Source organism: Homalodisca vitripennis, chromosome 7, assembly GCF_021130785.1.
Source record: "Homalodisca vitripennis isolate AUS2020 chromosome 7, UT_GWSS_2.1, whole genome shotgun sequence".
In the NCBI taxonomy this organism is placed as follows: Eukaryota; Metazoa; Arthropoda; class Insecta; order Hemiptera; family Cicadellidae; genus Homalodisca; species Homalodisca vitripennis.
Window position 1 is genome coordinate 73,734,303 of NC_060213.1, and position 16,266 is coordinate 73,750,568.

A 16,266-nucleotide genomic window follows, 5' to 3' on the forward strand; every position below is an offset into this window, starting at 1 on the left:
GGTTTATTTTTATTAAAATGTTTTTGTGAAACGTACGAGAGTTACCAGAACCTGAAAGGCCGAGAGCTGCCAAAATGCAGGAGGTCCTAAAGGTTGGTAGATGTCAAAAGCAGAAAGCTGACAGAGGCTTGGAGTTTCTAGAGGCAGAGCAATGTCAGGGGCCAGGAGTATTTGAGGTTAGCAGGTGCCAAAGATGGAGCTTGTAGAGGCTGAGAGATGTCAGGGGCCAAGAACATCCAAAGTCAGAAGGTCCCAGAGATGGAGCTTGTAGAGGCAGAGTCATGCCAGGGGTCAGGAGCATTCGAGGTCAGAAGATGCCAGAGGTTAGAGTCCAGATTTCGGAAACTCCCGGTGGCTGAGTGCTTTTAAGGCCTGGGAGTTTCCAGAAACCTTGTGATTGGCAGTGTTATTTCTGAACAAGTGAAATTCACATTCTAGAATTTTTCAGGTACCAGATGGTTCAGTATCCGTATGATTAATTATGCTAGTTTTATAATCTGCATCGAAATATACCTGAATCATGTGACCAGTGAGCCGTAAGGTTTAATTTTAACTTACAACATTATAGAAGAGAGAGGATTTCATTACAAAAACAACTCGTTAAATAGTTCATTTCGCAAAGTTATTGTAACAGCATTAATTTCGTAAACTATTCGGATAGACTGTAATAAATGAGAAATTAATATGAAGTAAAGTGACTGCCATAATTTAAATAACAGTGATAGAAAAATAACACCGACGTATAAAATATAATATTTATATGTTTTAAATTATCATTATGGCAATGTCAAATGTTTTCGGAATATTTAGATGCATAAAAACTGGCACCAATATTCTCTAATATTATATTGACAGTCTTATATTTGTAGTACACTGCGGAGAAAGTCGGTGATAACAAAGCAACTCTTAAAACAGTCTCAAGCAGCCAGTAGCTGATTAACAGCCTGTTGAGATTGAGAGCTTTTCTCTTGCAACTTAGTCTTCGTCCCGTTCCTCTCATCGTCTGCAAGTGGCACTGATGGGAATTCGTTTCAACAGTTCATTTACAACTGGCTGCTATTATTCCACCCATGTTACGTCTCATTTTATGATTATAACGTATTAACTTACTTCTACGAAGCATTGAAACGTCACGTTTTATGATAGGTAATTTAAAAAAACTTTCTTACAAAATTCTAAGTAATGTGTATCAGCTCTAATATATGTAACGTATAGCTCTAAAAAAAACTTAACTTAAAAATGAAATGTACAATCATTTTCACAAACATCAAAATTCTAAATACTCTATTTATTTATGCCCGTCAACCATATTTTATTTTGTTAGCATAATTTTAAACTACTAATTACTTTTAATCTATAATTTCGAATATAAAATTAAATATTTTTAAAACTAACCTCTCACAATAGTGTTACTTTAATATCAATTTTGGCAGATGGGAAACTAAAGAAAGTAGAGAAAACTAAGAGAATTATGATAGTGTAAGAAACAAGCATTCTTAATACTTTGTTTCAAATTATAGTTACAAGAGATATCAAAGTATTTTATGGTATTTTTATCGATAGTAGATTACGATTTAATGCTGTGTCATTTGCAAACGGTGGCTATTAAATTTCATAAACCTTAAAAGAAATTTATTTTGTTATGTAAATTAATTAATTTTTCCAGTAAATTTTAATATGTTATTTTGTTATAAGACGATTTTAATAAACATTTTGGATTTATATTATTGTTATCAACAATTTGAAATAAAATTACTAGTAAAACCTCTCATTCAATTTTTTGCAATCTTTGTGTTCATAATCTGTATTACTAATGTGAACCAAGCAATTAATTAATTTCTTCTGTGTATTACTTAGCTGTTTAACACTACTGGGTAACATGAAATAGTTTTATTGTATTTATTTCTTCTCTACTGTTTCGAGTAGATCTTATTTTCACTTCTTATAATAAGTTTTTTTTATATTAAACATTCTACAACTGTCAGCATCTTCTTCCCTCATTATAACTCTAAACTCTATTTAAGAGTACTAATTAGTAAATTACAGGCTTCCATCAATTTTCCAGTGAAACACGTTTAAATTAATGAATTCACTAGAACCAGTCATTAAATTAAATAAGGTAACGAGGTAAAGAGGCGAATGTTTAATTAAGGAAATCAATTATCTGAACGGTGTCTAAGAAAGTAGATGCATTACTTCAGCAAAGTTGAAGTTGAGAGAAAATCCTTTCAGTCTCAATGACATAATCAGAAGTCGAAAGCTCATAATATAAGTATTCAAATGGTCGTTGCCTCGAGCGCATCAAGGTTGTTTACTTAGTATTTATTTATAATTTTGTAATACAAAGTTATATTACTACATTCGAAATAAAGAAAGCTGAATACGTACATTTTACAATTTCTAGCAATGCAGTAAACTATATTATCACATTCATGTAAATATACACTTTGCAGATAAGTGCAATTGATATGTACTTACATAAATAAATAGCAGATCTTGCATATCATTGCCATATAACATGTTAGAAAATTGACTTATTGCATTATTTATTAAAATCGTATTCTCATGCTAATTAATTATTTCATAACTGATTAGCGAGAATATTGTAAGTCCATTGGGTAAAAATAGAGCTTTTTAAAATTATTAAGAACATTAATATCGAACAACATCTAAATAAATCAAGTCACATTGTAAGCATAAAATTTGTCGAAATTCGGTATTCTGTAAATACAATTCAAATGAATTTAACCCATTTGATTTCATTGAAAAAAATAAAGAAACTATTATTAAAAAGTAACTTAAATAAATTAAAGGGTTTAAACTTTTCCAGTTCCGTCTCCTCGGTCTTTAAACACAAGAACTGAAGTTTAAGGGAAAAGAACGTTGTGGACGTGCTTTCAGCGGAAACAACTCACATCTATTAGAATATTTCACACCCTGACACTATGAGGTACCGGAGTTTTATATTACTGATAGTACTAGAGAGAATAAACTACTACCTACAACTTGTTAATTGGCCCAAAGCCTAGAAATGTTAAGTAAAGAGTCGGTTGGCAGAATTTGACTCCATGATTTCCATATGATTATTATGGTAGAAAATTGAACGTTCATGACCCCTGTAGTTTTTTATTGTCTCGTATTTTCCCATATTTTATTATATGCATTATATACCATAAGTTGACATTTGTCTTCTTTACCTTAGGACATGCTATTTATTAAATAAATACTTTCGTAATACGATCGTATCATTATTTGTGTGCACACAAATAAGCTTCATATTACTTCGTGTATAGAATACACTACCTATCTTATCTACAATTAGTATTTTCTTCCTCCTGATAGATTGTGTTTTTTTTAACTTTTTGCGCTATTTTTATATTTGTGGCTTTTTATGTTATAAAGATTTATTTAGACACATGATCACAGCTTGATCATGTTATAGCAAATAGAACTTAGTGTGTGGTGTCCAGCGCATTGGTGCTGGTCATGAAGTACGTAGCATAACCCTAATTCTTCTAAATGCTAGTTCATAGTAAATGAAGCAGAAGTAAAATAAATACTCTTATGTACCCTTGTAATATATGTTATAAAATACAATAATGTTTTAAAATGTTCAAAAAGGATAGAAGTTTAATGATGCTTAATGTACGAGAGAATTTAGGTTTTTTGTTGAGTTAGCGATTTTACATACATCAGTTGAAGTGAAACAACTCCGCAACTTTAACAATACAACCAACCATCCATCACATGTAACAGCTGCGGTGACGGGACAGGTTCGTAATGTTACAGGGAAGTAATATTCAAAGTTGATGTCTCGTCCGTTGAATTTTACTTAGAGTTAACAAATATATGGTTTAGAAGTACTGGTGTTAAAATCCATATATACCACCATAATATAGATTTTAAGGTTGTTAGATTTAATTTTGACACATTTTAAAATCTGCTAAACAGATTTAGACTCCATTACAACTACAGCCCACGACTCATTCCAATTATTTGTGTCATGATAAACACTTTGTTAGGTTTTTTGTTGTTTAAAACATTGTTAATAGAACTTACAAAGAAACACTAGGTAGGTAAAAATAGTACTCGGAGACTGTTTGCTGGTTCAGATTATGAGCTTGTGAGTTCTGATAAATAAGCTATTGAGACTGAAAGCACTCGCTCTCAACACTCAACCTCTCTCAGATAATGTATCTACGGTAGAGACTAATGGATACTTACTGCAGACAGTTCATGGAATTGTTTTCATTTATTAAACACTTACAGTCATAGCTCATTGCTGCATTTAATCCAATGACTAATTCAAGTGAATACATTACTCTATAAATGCGTTTTTCTGCATGCTTCACGGAAACTGTCTTGACATGATCAGGTTATTATCAACTGATCTGTTTTTATTTAAACGTAGAGTGTATTCGCTAGTAGACATGATACATTCTTGTGTGTAAAGCGATTGTTATTAATTAGTTAAATTTGTGCATTGATATATTGAAATAAAATCCCAATGTTTACTTAAATGATAAAAACAAATTTATTCAGGATAAAGCAATGCTAACGTCTAGAAACGTGCACGTTTACAAGCAAGAAACTGCAAATGTATTCATAAATATTTCCACTTTATTGTACTAAATACATAATTTGTTTAAATAAAACAACTAAATGTTTTCAAGAAATTTCAGGATTATCAATTCTTATTACCTTTGCGCATAACAATAAAAAAGAACGTTTCGAGGAAAAGTATCAGTCCTCTTCCTCAGGGTGTATAATTAAAACACGTGTGTAAGCCTGTAAAAATAGGCAAATTAGCATTAAGTAGTGAATACAACATCGCCTGGGAAAAAATACATCACTTATGTGTGTTAAGTTAACTTAACACACCAAAGCCTCTTGTTTTCTTACAGATACAGTATGCTGCCAATCTCTGGGTAAATTACAACGCGGGTATTCGTCTCATGCGCATCGTGTTTCAGCGGTATATCTGTATCGTGTTGAGTTTTATCCGTATTTTTCCTGACTGGATAAATAGCAAGATAGAAATTGTGCTAATCCTATTATTAATGCCGTGATTACAACCCAATATCAATTTGACCATGACAATGAGTGTGCTCAATTAACAAACTATACAGAATTTTAACCAATGCCATTCCGGCAACATCGTGCATCATCGTCTATTCGAAGTCAATACGGATTTATTACTCTAACTAGGCAATATAATTATAACGTTTTGCAAAAGCTGTTTTAACCTTGATATTTGAATAACGGAAAATAAAATATTATTATACTCCTATGAAGTTTTCTTGTGACAATATATTTTATTATTTCAGCCTTTTCTTTGAACAGCTGGCGTTTTTGTTGTTTTTATTAATCATTAATATCTTACTTCCTGCTAGTGATTGGTGTTAGTGTTTTATTTTTTGTTTATAATACTTGAGTTCATTTGCAACTGTTACTACTTCAAATCGTGTATTGTTATTCAAGTTTTAAACCAATTTGTTAGAGTTGAATTAGTGGGAAATCCGTTTAAACTAGATTCTACAGCTAGCCGTTTGGCAACTAAACATTTGAGACCTTTGGTCAGAAACATTCTGTGTATTGTAACTGCTGTTGTTGGATAGGTAGCAAAAGAATGACACACATAAGGTTGTAGAATGTTCCGCTCCGGTACCTCATAGTGTCAGGGTGTGAAATATTCAATTTGATAGATGTGAGTTGTGTCCGCTGAGAGCTCGTCCACATCGTTCTCTTCCCTAGTACAATAAAAATGCTGTCGTTGCGTTTAAACATTGGTACCAACTAGGCTCGAAATGTTAAAAGTCTGTATTTTATACTTAAGATTTCTTATAATAAAAAAACCACCGAATATTGATAATTTTTATACGTACAGTGTATTTTAATTATCTAGAAAACGGCTCGAAATGTTTAAAAGTCTGTATTTTATACTTAAGATTTCTTATAATAAAAAAAACCACCGAATATTGATAATTTTTATACGTACAGTGTATTTTAATTATCTAGAAAACGGCTCGAAATGTTAAAAGTCTGTATTTTATACTTAAGATTTCTTATAATAAAAAAACCACCGAATATTGATAATTTTTATACGTACAGTGTATTTTAATTATCTAGAAAACGGCTCGAAATGTTAAAAGTCTGTATTTTATACTTAAGATTTCTTATAATAAAAAAACCACCGAATATTGATAATTTTTATACGTACAGTGTATTTTAATTATCTAGAAAACGGCTCGAAATGTTAAAAGTCTGTATTTTATACTTAAGATTTCTTATAATAAAAAAACCACCGAATATTGATAATTTTTATACGTACAGTGTATTTTAATTATCTAGAAAACGGCTCGAAATGTTAAAAGTCTGTATTTTATACTTAAGATTTCTTATAATAAAAAAACCACCGAATATTGATAATTTTTATACGTACAGTGTATTTTTAATTATCTAGAAAACGGCTCGAAATGTTAAAAGTCTGTATTTTATACTTAAGATTTCTTATAATAAAAAAACCACCGAATATTGATAATTTTTATACGTACAGTGTATTTTAATTATCTAGAAAACGGCTCGAAATGTTAAAAGTCTGTATTTTATACTTAAGAAATAAAAAGATACGTATTTTATACTAATGTTAAAAAGTGTTTTTATTTTATACTTAAGATTTCTTATAATAAAAAAACCACCGAATATTGATAATTTTTATACGTACAGTGTATTTTAATTATCTAAAAAACGGCTCGAAATATTTACTTTTGCTTAAGTACTATCACGGTATAGAATTCTACAAATAGTTCACCAAACTTCACATTTTTATCTTTCTGATCAGTTCCGTAACAAATAAGACTACATATCAAGAACAGTAAAGTGCTGGCAAGTGACGATACCATAACCATCAATCAGCTGATAACAAACTGTGATGCTTGTTGTAAGGAACCATGGAACTATGAAAATTATAAGTCAATAGGAACACGTATAACAACATGTAGGTTAAGCGTATTATCATTATATATTTCCTTGTATTAGAGTTTTTTTTAATTTTCTTTTTTGTTTTTATTTCCAATTTCCGTAAAACTAACTTATACAAAATTTTTTCGATACTTCATACACGAGTTTCCAAATTTTAACACGCATTAGTCGCATTTTAAAAATATTTTATACCACTTGTACCATTTTAATTTAGGAAAACATAAACTTCCCACAACTGAAATATTTTAAATTATGAAGGACTTCCGCGACATCAAATTAAAGGCCATACAAAAGTGAGCAATTTTTAAATTTACTTAAAGAGTTAAAGTATTAAAGTTACTTTAACTAATACATTTTTATTTTTGGGTGCCAAGTGGAAGTTTAAATTGCCTCATATAAGTAGTTAGACAATTAATACGCCAAAAAATGAAATAAAATACAAAACAGCTGTATTCCCTATTCATATCCGTTTAAACTAAATCTCTGCAGTTAGCCGTTTGACCGCTAGACATTTGAGAAAGGTGGTCAGAAACACCGCGTATATTACTACTTTTGCATCCTGTAAATATATTTTACTTTTGTGTAGTTAACTTTGAGCACGTGGAGTTTAATTTTATGTGTGCATGAATGTATTTTTAAATTATAACACCTGATGAAGACTGGTTGTTTTATACAATTCATCAGAAATGTTTCTATAATTTCAAATCATAACGATGGAAAATATCCACAGTTAGCTATCACTTGATAATCGATAAATTAAAAAATCCTATTCGTTTATGACATCTTTAAATTTTCAACAATTTAACTATTTTAAACCATTGGAGATGCATCCTATTGTTGAAGCCCTTAGTTTTTCTGCTAACGCACTTATGGTGTTATACGCGGTAGGTCTCTATGTAGTTTTGAAACATAAGTAGGCATATTTAGTGTATAATTTCTTACACTGTTCATGGTTAAGTGCTTCAGATGTTAAGCGAAATCGTGAATGGTTTTTCTTTTTGGCTTTGCATATGTGCATTTCTGATTAGCGTGAATTATATTTTGAACACCATGGTTGAGTTTAAAAATTTGTAAAGATCAATAAAATATAAATATACAGACAAAGGCTGAGGATTTTACTTAGGTTATAAAGCGTTTACTTTCGACCATTATAATTTTCTTCCGGACTACAGTAAGGCATTTTCGGTGTCATAGTTTAGTATTTTTGTATTGCCCCGATCTAAAAAATAAATACTCGTACTTACGCAGTTCTTAAGTAGCCTAATTCTGTAAAAAAAACTGAATTTAGTTTTATAACGGTCTTAAAATCTGTAGTCATGTAATATCTGCATGACACTACTGACCTTGTACAGCATACTTATGTTTGCTAAAATGTACGGTTGGAAGTATATTTTTACTAAAACTCCCAATTGGAGAAAAATCTGGAGAAAAATTTTAATACTGTAATAAGCGATACTTTCATGTTTAATCTATGGTTTTAATACTAATTGGACACATATTGAAATTGGAATTAAATCAACTAAACTTATAATAATTTTATGTACAGTTTTCACATTTTAACAGTTAATTACATTTAACAGGCTTTTCCAATTAATTAATAAGATAAGCTGATACCAATTCACGGGAATGTTAGCCACTTTAAATACAAGGGGGACCTAACACGAAGGGATTTTTAAAATAACAATAGACCTATATTTTAACTAGGACACTGAGAATGTCTATGTAGAACTTCATTTTAATCGGTGGAATGGCTTAATATGTTTGAATGTGTAACAAACTAACTCACGTTCGCATTTATTTCAATAACCTTTATCAATGTTAGGCATTAGTTTTTAATATTAAGTAGCGTAATGCCATTCTGAAATTTACTATACAGTGTAAAACATCTGTGTAACAGGTAAAATTATTGTTTTAAAGTACCTAATAATTAATTGGCATGAACAAGTTTTTGTCAACCAAACTATAATCACTCTGGTGAACCATATGGACGTACGTCCTCCGATAGTAGGTAAAATACTTTTATACTTACTTGATAAAAGACTGTTAAACCCGCTTATTATTACCATTAATAAGTAACATTGCTGATAAAGCGTTGGATGGAATTGAGTAAAAACTTTACTTGTAAAGCATTGCATTAATTCCTTTTCAATCAAAGTAGACTTCAAAGGAACTTTGTATCTTCAATCTTTTCAAAAATATTCTACTGAAAATAACTTTGATCTTGAAATTCAAATATTTACGCTATACTTTATTTTATGAAGCACGTTTGTAATTACATTATTTCCATCCAATTAATAAACTTAACACAGGATGTATTGCTATTATGTGTACATATATATTGTTATTTTAAGCTGTTGATATTGGAACATTTGTTTCTACAAACAGTACTCCACAACAAAATTACACTCTGAATTCACCGTTGATTGCACAATGCCAATTAGATTTTTAGTTAACTCACAATAACGTATTTGCTTTGTAAAATATCGCAGGCTTGAAATAAACCACTGCCTTTTGACCACTTGAATACAGCACATGGTTTTAAACGAACTTGTTATGGTATTAGAACAAAGCAATGGAAAGCTTAACTCGTCTGCGGCGGTTAACAGGCTCAATTTACTCACCACAAAGCTCCGTTAATTACTTCATTTAGTTATGTAAATGTTTACAAAGCGTGGCCCTTACATAGGATGGCCTTGTTATATTTTCCAAACTGTAGACAGTTGAAAATGTTTGAAATATACATAACCCATTTCATAGTTTATTACAATAAACTATATCCGGTCTGGTAAAAAAACATTCAAAAACGAGTTCTTAATGAATAATACAAACAAAAAGTAAATATTGAATTTGAGCTTTTTAAATCAATTGTAACTATAGCATTATATAACATTAGTTATTTTTAATTTAAGGCTATATTATTTTTTAAAATTTTAATATGGATGCAGTTTTTTCTTAGTTTTTTTGTAAAATTTTAGTTTAAGGATTTCTCAATGTTTGTTTTATCAGAGCGCTAAGTTCACAAACAGTTTATGTCTTGCACCTCGTTTACTTATGAATATCACAACATGGATTCCAACCCTACAGTTTCTGTGGATTTTCCCTAGAGAGAACAGGATGATTAGAGCTTTACTTGAAAATTAGCGGGGTCTAGCAGTGATTTCCAATTCGTTTTGTAGGTAAAAAATTAAACACTTTAAACTGAAGCCCAAAATATTGATGGTAAGAAAACGTACGAAAACCTTTTGACTTAAGAACAATTGAATACAGGTTCAATTTACTCACCACAAAGTTCCGTTAATTACTTCATTTAGTTATGTAAATGTTTACAAAGCGTGGCCCCTATCCATCGTTGTTGTAATTTTAAATTATAAACAATTGAAATCTTAATTATTATTATTGTCATTTCAGTTTATTTGCGTCAACCCAGGATTGCGTTTGGTGAAACAGATGCACTGTTGAGTACTAAGCAAAACAATTAACTTGTTTAGCTCACTAATAACTTGGTTAAAACATCCTATTGTCTTGTCTTACACACTAAACAGTTATCAATTAGACTATCTGCAAAGATATACTGTACATCAATTACAATTTAATCCTAAATTCTAAAGTTACACTTGTAATAACAATTAATATTTCAATTTGTGACTCATAAATACGCGTATCACACCAAAGAGTTAGGATTTAGTTTTTTAGGATGGATTCTATACTATTGCCTTTGCCCTCCTCTCCAATTACATGGGAGAAGGCTACATAGACCACGTAACATGCTTCGTTAAGAATAGAATTAAGTATATCATAATATTATGTGTGTTTTACTATAATCAAACTCGATTTTTTCTGTCAGGAAATGATGTTTTGTGTAACATTTTAATAATTTTGTCTTCTACTCTGTTGAAGAGTGTATGATGCACCGCTAGCATCAAATTTGAAATTCATTGAAATTTGAAATTAATTGGTTAAATCCTTTAATTCTGTTCTATATTGCAATCAACTAAAATATTGACGATTGTATAAAATTTTCTTAAATTGTCAACGCAACAAAGATTTATTGTTATTATTTAGCTCAATTAATTCTTTCACAAGATACCATACATATAGACAGACCGATAGAAGGTAGATTTAATTGCCGCCATAAATAATAAGCTTTGCTAACCCTCAGCCTATTTACAATTTCCCCGTTGTTTAAGTTTATGGTCGTTTAAAAATATTATAACAAATCCATTTTCCTCATATATTTGCAAATGAACTAAAAACAATTTACAACCGGATTGTAGATTTGGTCAAGTTTAAGTTTAATAACTCACTGTTGGTATGACGTAGTACTAGTGAAAATCATTAGCTAATATACCATGAGTATACATTCCCACCTAAATAAAATTATTAATATATTTCCATTGTTACTTGCCCTTCTTGTAGGGTTTATAAATATTACTATCTATTTGACTCAAGCTACTTTTATTCAAATATAAATTAAACTAAGCATCTTTATACAAGTTTCACAGAACGTTTCACAATGGTCAATTACTCTAATCGATGAGAGACGAATAGTGATGCAGAGTTCTCAGCGCCATTTCAATAAACGAGGTCGTTTCCTATCGTCAGTAGCAGGCTCTGGTTTTTCAATCCTGACAAACGACGAACATTACTTGCAGACACCTCTATACGGAACATAGAAACCAATGTTAGGAAACTGAAAATGTAAAATCATTTCAGTTTATTGGAAAACACGTTTAATATAAAAAATACACTGAAGACAGTTGTAAACAAATTATTAAAACTAAGAGATGTTTATACTATATATTTTACTGAAGTAAGATTTGCTTTTAAATGATTGCAAAGGAATTTATATTTGACTATGCGGCAATATAATGCACACAGCTTATGAAATGTAAAGCAAATAAAGTAATAAGTTCATTTTCCAAGTTTTACTCGTTATTTTACACTAATTGTCTTATAATACTAATTACCTGTGAACTAGAAGCCTAAAAATTAATTCTGAGTCACCACTTACTATATAGCACAACTTTCTTTGGAATCTCTTTTTCTGTAATAATGTGCGTGTGAAGTCTTAATATAATAAACAAAACCATTCATGTTTCATAATTAATACCTGAAAACTGGAGGATCCTTCTTCAGTCATAACTCCCTCCCCACTTTGTCATAAGTAAATGTGATTACACTCTATAAAATGCCAAAAGCCTGGTCATTAGACTTCCAAATCTCGCTTAATTTATAAAAGGCAGTTGGCCGAGGTCCTCATGGAAGCAAATTTAACCCGTGTAGTTCTGACAGTGATGTGTGCTCGAAGTTTTGTTTTAAGAAAAGGAGAAGCCGATCCTCTTTAAACCTTACTCTGCCCGTCCTCATGGGCCTGTGCGAGGATCTAGTTATCTGAGAAGTGATCATAATAACGTAGATTCTAAAGTAACCTTTTCCAACGTCTAGAAAGCTGTGAAAACATTTTTGAGGTTTTTTAATAAATTATGGAAATTCGAGTTTTACAAACCGATGAACGCATCCACCTGTGTTGTCTCGGGCGTTTGATAGGCTTTAGCTGACCATAAGCTGCAATATTCAGTGGTAGTTGAGTGGATTAGTTTTGAAGCATTTTTCAGGACTTTTTGAGGATGACATCCAGATCTCTTTTGTATTTGTTCCTCCTCGAAAAATACAGAGAATTGGTCTTAAAATTACATCATTCTGCTTAGCAGACCATATAAGTCCACCAAGCGTACTACCTTATTCAGCTCTTGGGAATGTAATTATCTTAGGATACCATAGCTCCACTTATGGCAAAGATTTAAGATTTAATTAAGATTAATATTAGTTTGAATTTATAGTTAATTTACAGTTATTAGTAAAACTTGTGTAACTAGGCCTACTATATGATTCCCCTTTCTACTTCCGTTATGTGAGTTAATTTTTAGTCGTTTTCACGTAATTAGTGTAATTTGTTTTATTTTATGTTCCACTAACAGATTGCCATACTTAACAAAAACGCTGTAATTATGTAAATATGAAGTTACATTTTACTACGAAAAATATTTTTGTTAATTATTCATTTATGTGTTATTTGAAAATGTGTAAATGGTACCAGGTACACTTTATTGGAAAAACTAATAATAACTATCAATAAAATCAAATTTACGTTACATTTTCGTTTTTTATATTTTGATACATTTTCTCTCTCTAAAATGTAATGAAACTTAAGTTTAAGGTGTTGTAAATTCCAAAAAATGGAAACATTTGTAACATCCTTAGTGAGCATACTTAATTATTGTACATCCTACCAAAGTGGTTATAATTCTTAATTTCAGCAATTAATTGTGTTGTTTCTTCTGGAATTTAAAACTCTTCTATTTTAAGACTCTCTCTCGTTAATGTAACATTCTGAAGTTCCAGTATATGACAGTGAAAAAACCATATTTCCCAAAGAGTCTCACTCGTAAGTAATAAAAAACTATTTAATTGAAAATTAAATAAAAAAAGGTGTATACAACGAATAAACCATTTATATTATGTATTTATAAAACAGTAATAACTAAAAGGAATAATCTGTTTAAACAAGTGCGAGTTGAATTACAAGCTCTTGCATAATTAATATTTCTATCTAATTATTTATTACTTTGAGTCATGTCGAAAACGTTGTTAACATATTTATATTCTTAAAGGCCTTATGATAGAACTTAAGTACAAACAAAGCGTCCTTCACATGTTGATTTTAAGATTTGTAAGAAAAACTTGGATCATTTAAATTCTGATTCTAGAAGCTAGAGACTGAAAGCTTTAGCTCGTACAACTGCACCCATATTCTGGCAGTTTATTCACATTAGATGCTAATGGACTTCTTGTGTTATAAAAACTATTAAAGGAATTTTCTTCATTAATTAAAAGACTTAACTCCTCTGCACATTGTTTAGTCTAATGAGATTCTGTTAGGAACATTCATTTACACAAAACTCTTATATCTTAAAACCTAATAAGTCATTCATTTTCTCTTATGTGTGCAGCATGTGTACAGTGCGTCCTTTTGTGAAGTAATATGGAATATATTTAAGGTAATTACTCTGTATTTACAGGTATATCATTGAATTTTTTTGAATTAGAACTTGTTCTGTTTTTAAGGTATACTACTTAATTATTTTGTGTTGGCTTAACCTTCTGTCTTAAGACACCTAAAGAAAAGAGTACTTTAACATTTTCGAAACGTAGTATCTATTTTTGTAAAGTACAACAATGGCAAATGTCTGAAATTCTGTTATCCTTTGTAAGTCAACTAGTTTGTGTCTGCCTGCTGTCAGTATAATTAGCTCCCAAAATGCCTCATTAATTACGTCTTCTATTTATACAAATGGTTTCTTATGTTGGTTTCATCTCTCCATTCTTGTTGTATGTACATTATATAAATATATGGAAAATTATGAGCGTCTGTAATGAAACCAAATATACTAAACATGTTACAGTTTATAATATTTTAATATTCTCTAATCTCTAAGTATTTTCATGCATTTAATATGGGGGTTGTTTTAATATTTGAATGTTACTTAGTGATGATGTAAAATTATAAATTCAAGATTTTAAATAAGTATGTGTAATATAATTAACGAATAGAGGAAAATCTCTACCACTATAAGAAACAAATTAGGATTTCATAAAAATAATGATGTCTACTAAAATATAATAAGGGTATTAGGTATAGCTGTACAATTCAAAAATGTTATTAAATTCAGAAATAATGGGATTCTTTGGTGTTAAAACAGTTTTGTTAAAGGTCAGTGATAGAAGTACACCCTTTTGATACGCCAAGTTATTTTATTTATCTGGTTTAATTTGGCTAAGTTAGATTTTAAAAAGAAAGAAGGAAGAAGCCACATAGTAACAGGTTTAAAATGAAATTTAATTTAGGTACTAGCAAATAGGACTAATAACAGAAGTGTTTAACTTTTTAAAACATAATTTCTTAACATAGCTTAAGAGTATAATTAAATATATTATATTTGTTCCTTTGTTTTAAACTCGGAGAAAAATTTTAGGAAAGCTGTCCTTACAAAAATAAAATTTTCGACTAATTTCTTTATCAAATATACTATAAAATAAACAACAAACAATTAACAACATCAAACATTTCAATTCAAACATTTAATAAATTATGAATTACAAAAATTTAATCGTGACTCTAGATTATCTGCTAGAATGGTCATAGAGACTCCAAATTATCTTAAAGAAATCGGACGTAGACAGTTTTGCTACTCAGGGATAAGATGGTTTAACCGTTTCGTACTTGAGTGTGGCGACAACATATTGCATGAGAGGAAACTTAAATGTAAAATGAAGGCCTTGGAATTTATAGTTAGCATGGGTTTGATGTGATGACACCATAGAGACAGATAAATTTATTGCAAGAATTGCTGTTCATACATTAATGGTTGATAATGGATATGAGGTATAATTGTTAATACTTATTTATTGGATTTTTGGAGTTTGTTGGCAGGTATTGATTTTGGATATGTATTGGTCATTAGTTATTTATGTTTGTTGGATATTTATTTAATTGACTATTACAAAAATTATATCATAAATTCATTTAATTATTGCTACGTTATTGTTATGTTATGTCTTTATAGTTATTTATTATCATGTTGGATTAGCCTATATACATTAATCAATTATTTGTTTATTGTTAGTAATTTATTTGTATGTTATTCTGTTGGTTATTATGCTTAATAGAGGTATGGGTATATTACCGTCCTGTAATTCACATGAATGTCTAGGTGGGAGTGTATGTTTTTCTTGTACACAGTATATTAGAGACTGCGAGTAAAACCGCAGCCAGCTGAAGGACTCTGATAAATATAAATGTATAAAATTGTTTATGTTTTTTCATTTCGCACGTGCCATGTTGGCATATGAAATGTAGTAATACAGTACAAGTAAATTCCTAAATAAATAAAGGTTTTTTTGAACTTGAACTTGAAAATCGAATCAAAACCAATTAATTGAAACATAATATCAGGTAATATTTTTTATTTCACAATTTGCTTAGTTTTTTTTTATATACTAAATCAATTTCAGTTCACCAACAGAAAGGAAGCGGTATATTTACAACCTCCAATTCCCAACACTGCCAGGCCACGCACATACACACTGTTAATGTTTGTGCGCTTTCCTGGAGCCTAGCAGCTTCAGTTTTATGGTTATGGGATAAACAAACTGCTTTTGTTTTTAACTGCTCCAGAACATATCGAATTTCCTTCCCTTACCTCTATTGCAAGAGGTATATTACTA